Source organism: Schistocerca nitens, chromosome 4 (genome assembly GCF_023898315.1).
Source record: "Schistocerca nitens isolate TAMUIC-IGC-003100 chromosome 4, iqSchNite1.1, whole genome shotgun sequence".
NCBI lineage: Eukaryota > Metazoa > Arthropoda > Insecta > Orthoptera > Acrididae > Schistocerca > Schistocerca nitens.
In genome coordinates, this window is record NC_064617.1 from 881,931,695 (window position 1) to 881,943,970 (window position 12,276).

General features: G+C 43.3%; 1 protein-coding gene across 1 annotated transcript in view; it reads left to right on the forward strand.

The window, feature by feature from the left end:
- The window catches only part of LOC126252640 (cGMP-specific 3',5'-cyclic phosphodiesterase), a gene marked incomplete at its 3' end in the record, with an annotated part of 583,236 nt that overhangs the window by 452,520 nt on the left and 118,440 nt on the right, over window positions 1-12,276 (forward strand). The window lies entirely within an intron of this gene.

A 12,276-nucleotide genomic window follows, 5' to 3' on the forward strand; every position in this document is an offset into this window, starting at 1 on the left:
GTGTGGGTATGGCGAATTCCCGGTGAACGTCATCTGCCAGCATGTTTAGTGCCAACAGTAAAATTCGGAGGCGGTGGTGTTATGGTGTGGTCGCGTTTTTCACGTTGTTTAGCTTGGCACTGTCACACCCCTGGCCTGCATTGATGTTTTAAGCACCTTCTTGCTTCCCACTGTTGAAGAGCAATTCGGAGATGGCGATTGCATCTTTCAACACGATCGAGCACTTGTTCATAATCACAGCCTGTGGCGGAGTGGTTACACGACAATAAAATCCCTGTAATGGACTGCCCTGCACTGAGTCCTGACCTGAATTCTACAGAATACCTTTGCGATATTTTGATACGCCGACTTCGTGCTAGGCTGCACCGACCGACAGCGATACCTCTCCTCCGTGCAGCACTCTGTGAAGAATGGGGTGCCATTCCCCAAGAAACCTCCCAGCACCTGATTGAACGTATGCATGCGAGAGTGGAAGCTGTCATCAAGGCTGAGGGTGGGCCAACACCATATTGAATTCCAGCACTACCGATGGAGGGCGCCACAAACTTGTAAGTCATTTTCAGCCAGTTGTCCGGATACTTTTGATCACATAGTGTACGTATATACGTGAGAGTTTTTCACTCCCAGAGGCCTCTCGTATCGCGTAAACAGGATCGAGAGTCAAGACGCAGGCGCTGTCCTAGAGTAGGGGAAGATGTCAGACAACGTCAGACAGTCGCTCTCAGCGAGCTTATATCTGTCGTGTAGACGGCATCCTCCACATCTCGAGAGCTGCTCGCCGTAGCTCTCAGACACGGAAAACTACACTGATCGTCCAGAACATTATGACCACCGACCTACTATCGATATAAACCCGTCCAGGCGATAGCAGCGTTACCTGGCGAGGAATGACTCTAATCAGATACACGCACAGTGCATGTTGTATCTGTGAGTGTGCTGTCCGCGTGTGGAATGGGGAAGGCTGTAAGGTGTCAGGCAAATCCAACACCTTCCATGAAAACCCTCACATGATAAGCAAATCCAGTAGTATGTCACATAGCTTCGAATAAATCGTGACATTAAATTAACCAAAGTAATACGAGTAACGAGTGAGCAAATGGAATACCACAGACTAACACAAGAATGCCTAAATGCATGTCAAACCTTCCCACCGTGAGATAGACACGGTTCCGAGGGGAGAAACGAGAACAGAAGCCGAGATCAGAACCGTGTTAAGCTGGAAGGCCCTACGATAAGGGACGGACGGACACCCACGTCGCCAGCTAACCGCTAGGACCACACCACAGGCAAGTTTTAGCGTGAGACTTTTTCGCGTCTCTGTCACGTCAGGACCACCCCCCCAGCCCATGTTAAAAGCTAGAGCCCTCCAGAAGAACAGTATAGATCTTACGATAACGCTAAAAGGACCACACCAGCTTCAAAGTTTTAGCGTGAGACTTTTTCATGTCTCTGTTACGTTGCAAACTTTAAAAAAAACATTGCCCCATCACGAAAAGTATAACGTTTCTCATTGGATAGACAGAATTTTTGTAGGCAGAGCTTAAGGTTAACATTGAGACCCTGATTGGTCAGATGCAGGGCAGTGGCAGAGCGTTGCAGGGTCTGATGAATCCCTATATCTTCTTCATCATGCCGATGGTAGGGCTCGAATCCGTTGTCTTTCAGGGGAACAGTTCCTTGACAGCTGTACTGTAGGACGGAGACAAGCTGCCGGCGGCTCCATTATGCTCTGGGGAACATTAATGTGGGCATCCATGAGTCCAGTGGAGCTCTGCATCGCACCATGACGGCCAAGGAGTATCGTACACTGGTTGCAGACTCCGTAGACCCCTTCATGACGATCATGTTTCCCGACAGCAGTGGCATTCTTGAACAAGGTAACAAGGCCAGGAGTGCGATGCAGTGGTTGGAGGAACACAACGGCGAGTTCCAGTTGATGTGCTGATCCCCCCAACTCGTCGGATCTGAACCCGATCGAACACATTTGGGATGTGGATGAACGTGGCGTCAGTGCTGGTCGTCCTCCTCCTCAGAATTTACGGGAATTAGGTGACTTGTGTGTGCAGATGTGGTGATAACTCCCTCCAGCGACCTACCAAGGCCTCACTGCGTCCATGTCCCGACGTGTCACCTCCGTTTCCGTAGCAAAGGTGGACCTACCGGCTATTACGTAGACGGTCATAATGTGCTGGCTGATCATTGTGTATCGGCATTGTCGGGACAACTGAGAGTACACTACTGGCCATTACAATTGCTACACCACGAAGATGAAGTGCTACAGATGCGAAATTTAACCGACAGGAAGAATATGCTGTGATATGCAAATGATTAGCTTTGCAGAGTGTTCACACAAGGTTGCCGCCGGTGGCGACACCTACAACGTGCTGACATGAGGAAAGTTTCCAACCGATTTCTCATACACAAACAGCAGTTGACCGGCGTTGCCTGGTGAAACGTTGTTGTGATGCCTCGTTTAAGGAGAAGAAATGCGTACCATCACGTTTCCGACTTTGATAAAGGTCGGATTGTAGCCTATCGCGGTTGCAGTTATCGTATCGCTACACTGCTGCTCACGTTGGTCGAGATCCAATGACTGTTAGCAGAATATGGAATCCGTTGGTTCAGGAGGGTAATACGGAACGCCGTGTTGGATCCCAACGGCCTCGTATCACGAGCAATCGAGATGACAGGCATCTTGTCCGCTTGGCTGTAACGGATCGTGCAGCCACGTCTCGATCCCTGAGTCAACAGATGGGGACGTTTGCAAGACAACAACCATCTGCACGAACAGTTCGACGACGTTTGCAGCAGCATGGACTATCAGCTCGGAGACCATGGCTGTGGTTACCCTTGACGCTGCATCAAAGACATGAGCGGCTGCGATGTTGTACTCAACGACGAACCTAGGTGCACGAATGGCAAAACGTCATTGTTTCGTATGAATCCAGGTTCTGTTTACAGCATCATGATGGTCGCATCCGTGTTTGGCGACATCGCGGTGAACGCACATTGGAAGCGTGTCTTCGTCATCGCCATACTGGCGTATCACCCGGCGTGATGGTATGGGGTGCCATTGGTTACACGTCTCGGTCACCTCTTGTTCGCATTGACTGCACTTTGAACAGTTGCCGTTACATTTCAGATATGTTATGACCCGTGGTTCTACCCTTCATTCGATCCCTGCGAAACCGTACATTTCAGCAGGATAATGCACGACCGCATGTTGCAGGTCCTTTACGGGCCTTTCTGGATACAGAAAATGTTCGATTGCTGCTCTGGCCAGCACATTCTCTAGATCTCTCAACAATTGAAAGCGTCTGGTCAATGGTTGCCGAGCAACTGGCTCGTCACAATACGCCGGTCACTACTCTTGATGAACTGTAGTATCGTGTTGAAGCTGCATGGGCAGCTGTACCTGTACACGCCATCCAAGCTCTGTTTGACTCAATGCCCAGGCGTATCAAGGCCGTTATTACGGCCAGAGGTGGTTGTTCTGGGTACTGATTTCTCAGGATCTATCCACTCAATTTGCGTGAAAATATAATCACATGTCAGTTCAAGTATAATATATTTGTGCAATGAATACTCGCTTATCGTCTGTATTTCTTCTTGGTGTAGCAATTTTAATGGCCAGTAGTGTATTCAGTGAGTGCTGAGCGGCCATTTTGCCGTCCATGCTTTGTGCCGTAGTTCACAGGTTTTACGCTAGCACATCTTCCTAATATATTTTGTCGTACTCTTGCGCTCATAAAATGAAAGTACTCACTAAACATCGTCTCGTGAGCAACAATGTGTGGCCGTGGGGTGTTCCTGGACGAAGAAATCGCCCGTTAGATCTCCTACACGAACAGCGTGAGCAGTTAGTCTATTTCGAAAGTTCTAAATTTAACCAATGGAACGTTGGAAAGAACTTATAAAAGTCTCATTAACTTATTGCATAGAATTAATAAAAAACTGTCAGCTAGTAGACACGAGCATGTGTTAATATGGATGACAGCCTAGTGTGTTATCAATTGTGCCATACAGACACTACGATTACCTGTTACCTAAACATGTGCCGCCAATATATGGACAGTTCAGACAAGTGTCGCGACGGATACGCAGGGTGAAGTGAATGTGAGCGCCGTGTCGACAAAGAAAGTGATGAAGAGAGCTGCCAGGAAGGGGTATCAGGGCGGGAGTTGTGCATTTAATTAGTTTGTAGGAGTAAAAGCCGAGGTTATGGAATGTGCAGCTACTGGACTGCAGGAAACGAGACGAAATACAAAGTTTGCTGGCTGAAAAGGCCGCGGTGTTTAACACCTCAACAGAAGAAATTCACCAGAATATCCACAATGTAAGGAATCAGGCAAGGTAGTTTTATAACACAGATTAATTAACGTAGATAAAACAAATGAAGTTATGCTTGAAAATAATCGTTTTGCAACTCGGGAAATTGCCCTTTAACTTCAAATAGTACAGCTTTATCTATAATTCTTTATTGATTATGCTGTTATATAGAGTGTTGAAGAACAGACCATAAAAAATTTACGAATAGTTTCTCAAGCCAATAAAAGCAAAAACGTTCGAATAAATGTATATCCAGAAATGTCTCATTTATCAGATACTCGTCCTATTTGGCTTTTGGACGAGTATGGGTATCCAGATGTAATCTACTCCAAGGTTATTTCATCGTAGTTGTTATTTTAAGGAGCTCCCCGTCCAGGCGGTGAAGGCTCAACGGATGTCTAGCGGCCGCCATGTCATCCTCTACCCTTTGGCGCCATGCCTGTGCCCTATGGAGGGTTCAGTGTACCACACCTTCCGGCCGTTTTGCAGACATTCCAGATCCTGGAGCCCCAACTGATCGGTCGAGTCGCTTCTCAGTTGGCGTCACGATGTCGAGTGTACAAGGAAAAATCCTTGGCAGTGCCAGGAATCGAACCAAATGCCTCCGCATGGCAACCATCTATACTGAGCACTCAGCTACGTAGGCAGACTAATTGTTATGTTACCAAATTTTAAAGAGAATAAACGTAGCTGATGCTAGAAATCTTTGTGTCACACGCAGTCTGGCTTTAACACTAATAGATCTACACATAGAAGTGTCTTGCTTGGCAGTTTTGGGTCCAATTTAAGGAGTAATTTTTCCATCTCCAACGCGGTCATTATCGTAAAATTTTGACATTGTTGTGAATCTTCCATCGCAGTAAAACATTTCACTTTTAATTATTTTTCTGCCGGCCGGAGTGGCCGTGCGGTTCTGGGCGCTACATTCTGGAACCGAGCGAATGCTACGGTCGCAGGTTCGAATCCTGCCTAGGGCATGGATGTGTGTGATGTCCTTAGGTTACTTAGGTTTAATTAGTTCTAAGTTCTAGGCGACTGATGACCTCATAAGTTAAGTCGCATAGCGCTCAGAGCCAGCCAATAATTTTTCTTATGTCTTGACCACACTTTTATTTTTCCAAAAAAAACCTGAAGCGTTTCGTCTTTTCGTCATTTTCAAAGGCAGTATATGCCAGTCATATAAAATTTCATCCTGTACATTGTATCACGTTAACCTTCTCAATCACGACACAAGTGCAAACTTGTCGAAACGCGTAAGGTGTTTTCGGAAAAATAAAAGTGCGGTCAAGACATAAGAAGAATTATTAAAAGTGCACCCAAATGGCCGCGTCGTCTCACAGCATTTTCATGCAAATTGCAGCCAAAACATCTCAAGTTGTGAAACAAATTATTTCTGGGTTGTGGATACGCATTAAAAAAGAAAGCTGCATTGTGGAAAGGACGAATTTTGACAAACATGGTCTTATTTCCTAAGCTCACTAAAGAGAACGAGAGGTTCGAAGAATTCATTGTGCTTTTTGAAGAATTACAGGGATAGTTTTCTAAACGTTTTGACAATACTGTCAGCCTTACATCTGTTTTCGAGACCGATTTCCGTTACAGCTGGAAGCGCCCCTGTGCATGTGAAGATATAGCTGACTGTTCGGCAACGTAATTCCCAATTTGAAGAGAACTCCTTTGGCGTTAAAAATTGTCCGGGACGTCTTCATGGTTTTCGTCAGGTAGAGTTTTCATGTCCCCATAATGAAGCTGCACACGTGATAACCCATGTATATAATAGATATTTTCTCGATTACCACGCTAAATAAGTTACTTCACAACCTGAGTGCGAAAATCTGTGGTATTGTTAGCGTATGTAGTACGCCTACAGTTTGTGCCCGATGAAAATTATTTTATGCCAGAGCACCAAAAATAAATAACATTGAAAATTTCTATGTTTTGTGGTCTGTGTTGTTGATAAATGTGAAATATAAAACCAACCCGTATGCAGTGCCACTGCGCTGCCATTTAAGAGCGGCCCGTTCGCAGTTTTCCCCTCTCACCCCTCCTGCCGCTCAGACAGTGGGACGCGGCGGTGGGGGAGGCGTGCAGAGGGGCCGAGCGCTATTACCACTCGTACCGGGGCATGGCACGCGAGTCGAAATCTTTGCCGCCCCTGGTCTAAATATTCACACTATGTGAAGTGTTAAAAGTGTTCTTGCGAATCTTGTAATCAGCTAACATATTACTGGACTTTTTCTCTTTGTTCTGCATATCATCTTGCATTTATCCACATTTAGAGGGAGCTGACATTTACCTTTTACAGCTTCAGAGTATCCAGTGATGACACTTCCCTGTACACAAAAGCATCGCTAGACAACGGTCTGTAGCCCCACTGAGCCTGTGTCATAAATAGATTATGTACAGGGTGCCAATAATTAAGTTTCAGTTTCAAAACGATGTAGAAAGAGAACCAGTGCTCAAAATGACGTCAAATTTGAACAGCATGGAACAAAAAATTTAATGAAAAATATAACAATAGATGGCGCTGTAAGCGTCAGAATACGCACAAAACAGACGAGCGGCACATGGCTCTTTCTCAGTTTGTGTCCGAGATGCCCAACATGGCCGTCTCCTTGAAGGATCGTGGGCTGCTGGTAAAGCGCTTTTACAAGAATGGTGACTGTGTGCCAGTAGCCTTGCAGAAGTTCTGGACACTCAAGGATATGAAAAAGGCATTGGTCCGATGTTTGTTAAGGGTCTAGAGTAAATGATTACAAAATTCGAAAAGGTAGGTCTTTTGAAGTGCATTGTGGTAGAGGAGGAAAGCAGTTAATCTGGTTGTCAGACAAAGATGTGGCCACTGCAGTGCAGGAGGAATCGAGCAGTGGTGTGCAAACATGCAGCGTGGGCCTCGGGAGCTAGCGTGAAACTAAGATTGTTTATTTCCTTTCTTAAACAAGGGCTTAACTTGAACACGTTCCAACCATTCGTGAAATGTTCTATCGATAAATGACCGGTTTACAGATAACTTAGGACGATACAAAACTCAGAAGAATGATCTTTAATTAATTTTGTTGGTATTTTATCGTAACTATTAAAATAGATTTTAAAGATTTTTATGGTAGACATTATTTATATTGGTGTAATGAAGGTCTTATTCATATTGCCAGAGTTATTTGTAGCGACTGGTCTGAGATATTCCTTGGTAGCATCTACTGCACCTCACAACCCCATCTTCTGTTCCTTGAGTAACCCATGGATTCTCTGTAGACTTTAGTCAAATCTGAGTTAGTTCTGGGAGCAAACAGTATTCAAATAGGGTAACGATGTTATTAATAAATGTGTTATATTTTTCATTCGTGCCATGAGCATCAGATTACATTACTCCAGCTCATATCTTTGAGGAGTGTCCTAAAGCAATTAATTTTTGTCTTATTGATTCCACTCTTGAACTCAGATTTAGTAGATTTTATATCCTGTTCAGTAGTAACCATGTGACAAAAGCAGCTCCACGCCATGGTCTGGGAGGCCATTGAATATTGGTTTTCTAATATAAGTTCGTTCATTTGACTTTTCTATAAAGACATTATTAATGGCTGTTTGTGAGGAGTTAGCTACCCTAATTGGAAAGTTTACAGGAGGAATTAAGTTGAATGATAGTGTTACCGACTCCAATAAATTTTTACTGGGTGATTTTTTATAATAATCTACATTAAAATCACCAACAGCCACTACTCCTTTGTTTTTAGTTGTTAAATAGGCCAATAGAGCTTCAATGTGATTTATGAACAGACTGAAGTTACCTGCAGATGCTCGGTATGTATTTACTGTTATGAAGGATTTAACGTGAAATTATGCTTCTGTCGCACATTCTTCCACATGCTCCTCTAGGCGGAATCTATCAATGTGTTTGTTCTTAAATTTATGCCAATTCCTGATGATTTGGGCAATTCTTCCTTTCTCCGTTTCTGCTCTAAACAAGTGAGATGTTAACGTAAGTATTGCAACACTTATCATATTTATGCTAGTAGTAACACGATGTTCAATGAGGAAGATTACGTCAACTGGGTTTGATTACTCTAATTCATCAATGCAAGTAAGTAGTTCATTAATTTTATGTCTTAGTCCTCTACTATTTTGATGCAATAAAGGTAGCTGGCGTTTCACATTGACTGGGATGAAATTGGATGGAAATAAAATTTGTGATGATTGCTGAAAATTTTTGCCCAACAGCTGTTTGTGTTGATGCAATATGCCGGCATCATGTTGTTTGGCTTCTAAACCTCTCTGAAAACTTTATTTCTTTCTTTCCTCCCTACCCTAAAAAGGATGATACTATGACACCTGCACCCATCATGAAAGTGCCTCCCGTGCTATCAGCCCAGCCAGTTTGACCCTGCACGCAATAGAATCAAATGTTCCAATTCCAAATTAACTCTCCTGACAAGAGTTCAAATGAGCTCGATCACGGCGTTTCAGAAAGGATAAAAATTCAACACTGGTACGTCTCGATGCTGATGGAATATATACCAGGTCACACTATATACTGGAACCCTTCCACATCTGTACCCTTCATCCGAGAACAAGTAATGAACTTCTTGCAACATCATCTTTCACCCCGCTGCGTTGGTCGGAGACTTACAGGAGCCAGAACATGGGAATTACCGTCCCGTGCATAGGTCGCCATTAACACCACAACACAAACGGCTGTGCCTGGATTGGTGCCATGACGGAGAAGCATGGGGGACAGTCTGACGGTACAGCAGTTCTTCACGGATAACGTGCTTCCTCGCTTGTTAGCTCTCATGCGAGAGTATGTGCCGTTTCTCAGCAGGAGAACGCTTGTCCACAGATTACATGTCGCTATGAACTGTCCATGGGATTCTGAGGTACTCCCATGGCCAGGAAGGATCTGTCTCGTCCCCGATGGAACTCGTGTGGAAACAGCTCGGACATCAGCTCCATCGAAGTGTCAGTATCCATTACACCATGGCCCTGTTGCTACAGCAGTGGACCAGCTTGTATTTCCCAACCGAATCAGTGCATGCATATCATACTGATATGTGAACTCACATTGCCAAGTTCTTTGTACATTTGGCTCGATTTTGTAATCACTGAGCTTGATGTCTGAAATACTCCTCTGTGATACTGACAAGGAGGACATTGAGTCAATAATTAAATCATTGAAGACTAAGGACTCTCATGTATGTGATGGAGTGCCTAACAGAATATTAAAGTACTGTGCTGCACATGTCAGCCCTGTGCTTAGCCATATCTGTAACTTTTTCTTTAAGAATGGTCAGTTTCCTGAACGATTAAAGTACTCAGTAGTAAAGCCGCTTTATAAAAAGCGAGAAAGGGATAATGTAGAAAATTTTAGACCTTTTTCTATGCCATCACTGTTTGCTAAAGTTATTGAAAGTGCTTTTATGTAAGGATAATTTATCATTTTATGTCACATAATTTGCTATCAAATGTACAGTTCGGCTTTAGAAGTGGTTTAACAACTGAAAATGCTATATTCTCTTTTCTCTGTGAGGTACTGGATGGATTAAACAAAAGGTTTCGAAGGCTACGCGTATTTTTTTTTTATTTAACTAAGGCGTTTGATTGTCTTGATCACAAAATATTGCTCCAGACGTTGGACCATTATGGAATACGGGGAGTAGCTCACAATTGGTTCACCTCTTACTTTAACAACAGACGGCAAAAGGTCACTATTCAACTATTCACAGTGTTGAGAATGGCTGTCATATGGGGTCTGAGTGGGGCATGGTCAAATGGGGGGGTGCCCCAGGGATCAGTGATGGGGCCACTCCTGTTCCTTATTTATATACTTGATAGGGCCTCTTACAGGCGGTTCTAAAATATTTCTGTTTGCTGATGACACCAGCTTGGTAGTAAAGGATGCTGTGTGCTACATTGCTTTGTTTCGGATGGTGCACTCATGACATAAGTTCATAGCTTGTAGAAAATAAACTAACACTAAATCACAGTAAGACTCAGTTTTCACGGTTTCTAACATTCAATTCAACGAAACCCGACGTTTTAATTTCACAGACTGGGCATATGATTAATGAAACTGTTCACATTTCTGGGTGTTCAGATAGACAGTAAACTGTCATGGAAAGCCCACGTTCAGGATCTTGTTCAAATACATAATGCGAACAGTATCTGAAGTAAGTGATCGTTCGACACTCGCGGACCTCTCAACCACAAAAAAAAAAAAAAAAAAAATAATAAAATAAAATAAAATAAAAATAAAAATAAAAATAAAAATAAAAATTAACTGCAAACAGGCCAATACAAGGAGCTGCATATCAAAAGATGGATATTAAGTTGATTCCTTTGTCATATTGTCGATTGCGTTTACTTAAACTTATGGCTTAGCTTTTTTGGGTTTATAAACATTTTATTTTATCTGTTATTACTTTATGTTGCGATTTCATGTACTGACACGTTCCATGACCTTGTATATTTGCTCCTCAATTTAGTCCTACGGAACTAGCCGTCTAAATAAATAAATAACTAAAACATTGCATACCATCTGCACGTGCGAAGTTTCATTTCGTTTTCTTCTGCCCTTCTGGCTGCTTTCCGTTTCTGTAAGACAGTGTATTTAATCCGATCATGATGTATTTAGAGTTTCGTGTCATACCTATCACCCCCAGTATAACTTGTGCAGGCAGCTCCTCTTCCGAGTGTACGGGGTCTCGTACACAAAATTCCTCACGTGGCCCCGGAGGGAAAGTGCTGAGGGACTTCGTCCACCCATCTCGGCCTTTTGCATAGAGCTATAGACCGAGCCACGAACGATGGCGGTTCGCGCAGATGGAGATACAGTCAGAGATTGCATTGTTGCTGCTTCCAAGCGATAGTTGCGATATGCGCATACACGTGCTCTTCGTTGAAGAAAGCGTGTATATTGCAAATTATGTCTCTCGCTTACTTGTGTAGAATTTGTTGCCAGCCACCAGCAGCAGTAGTGACAACTCGCAACTAATGGAATCAAAATTCACTAAAAACTAGCTACAATCACGTTTAATGCTCGCATTGGCTACGACATTCACAACAGAGCGCAGGGAACACTACTAAACGCTCATGGGTTGTCGGAGAAAGTGTGACGTAGGTGCGCAGAACACGCCTAAACTCCACCGCTATCGTTGCTGACTCAAGCTATAGTCTTTGATGGGGTCTGCAATACATGTAAACTGACATCTTTTAACCGTTATCATTTGCTAACCTTCCGTACAAAAAAATTACGCAACATCCGCCGTTATCAGCCCGAGAGCTGAAATCGTGAGTTTTATTGGTCATCCTTACATCACAGCAGAAATTCATTTCCGGGAGTAGTTTAGTTTATTTGTATGTTCTACTCACAATTACGATTCTTAGTTACCGCGTGGAAAGAGGCAGTGTTCCACTTATATTACAGTTTCTCAGTGAAAACGTCATGATATGCAGTCTATGTACATTGTGTTACGTAGAATGTACAGAGAAATTTGTGCACCGAGTGCGCTTTACAAAACCTAGATGTGTGTAATAATAACACTGGTGTCCCCTACATTTCGTCCAGACCAGCCCTATCCCGTTCATCAGTTTTTTTATCTTTTTTCAGACACTCGATTGGTTTCATGACGTTGTTCCTCCTTTTTAGTACTGTTTTAATCTTCTCGCCTCTGGATACCTACTGGATTCATTTTCAGTAATTTCTCCATTTACTCCTATAACTACACCCACCTTCCTCAACAACCTCTCCATACCTTAATATTTCCTCTCCATACCTTCCTATTTTGAACTAATCCTTTCACTCCTGTACATCTGCTGCTTTCATTCTCATTAGTAATTCCCAGCACATATACTAATATATGTCTGCTTCCACATTTGACCCCTGTATTTGTCTTTATAGTACCTGCATCCCCTAAGCGTCAGATTTTCTAGTAAAGTTTCTGCTCGGACTTCTTT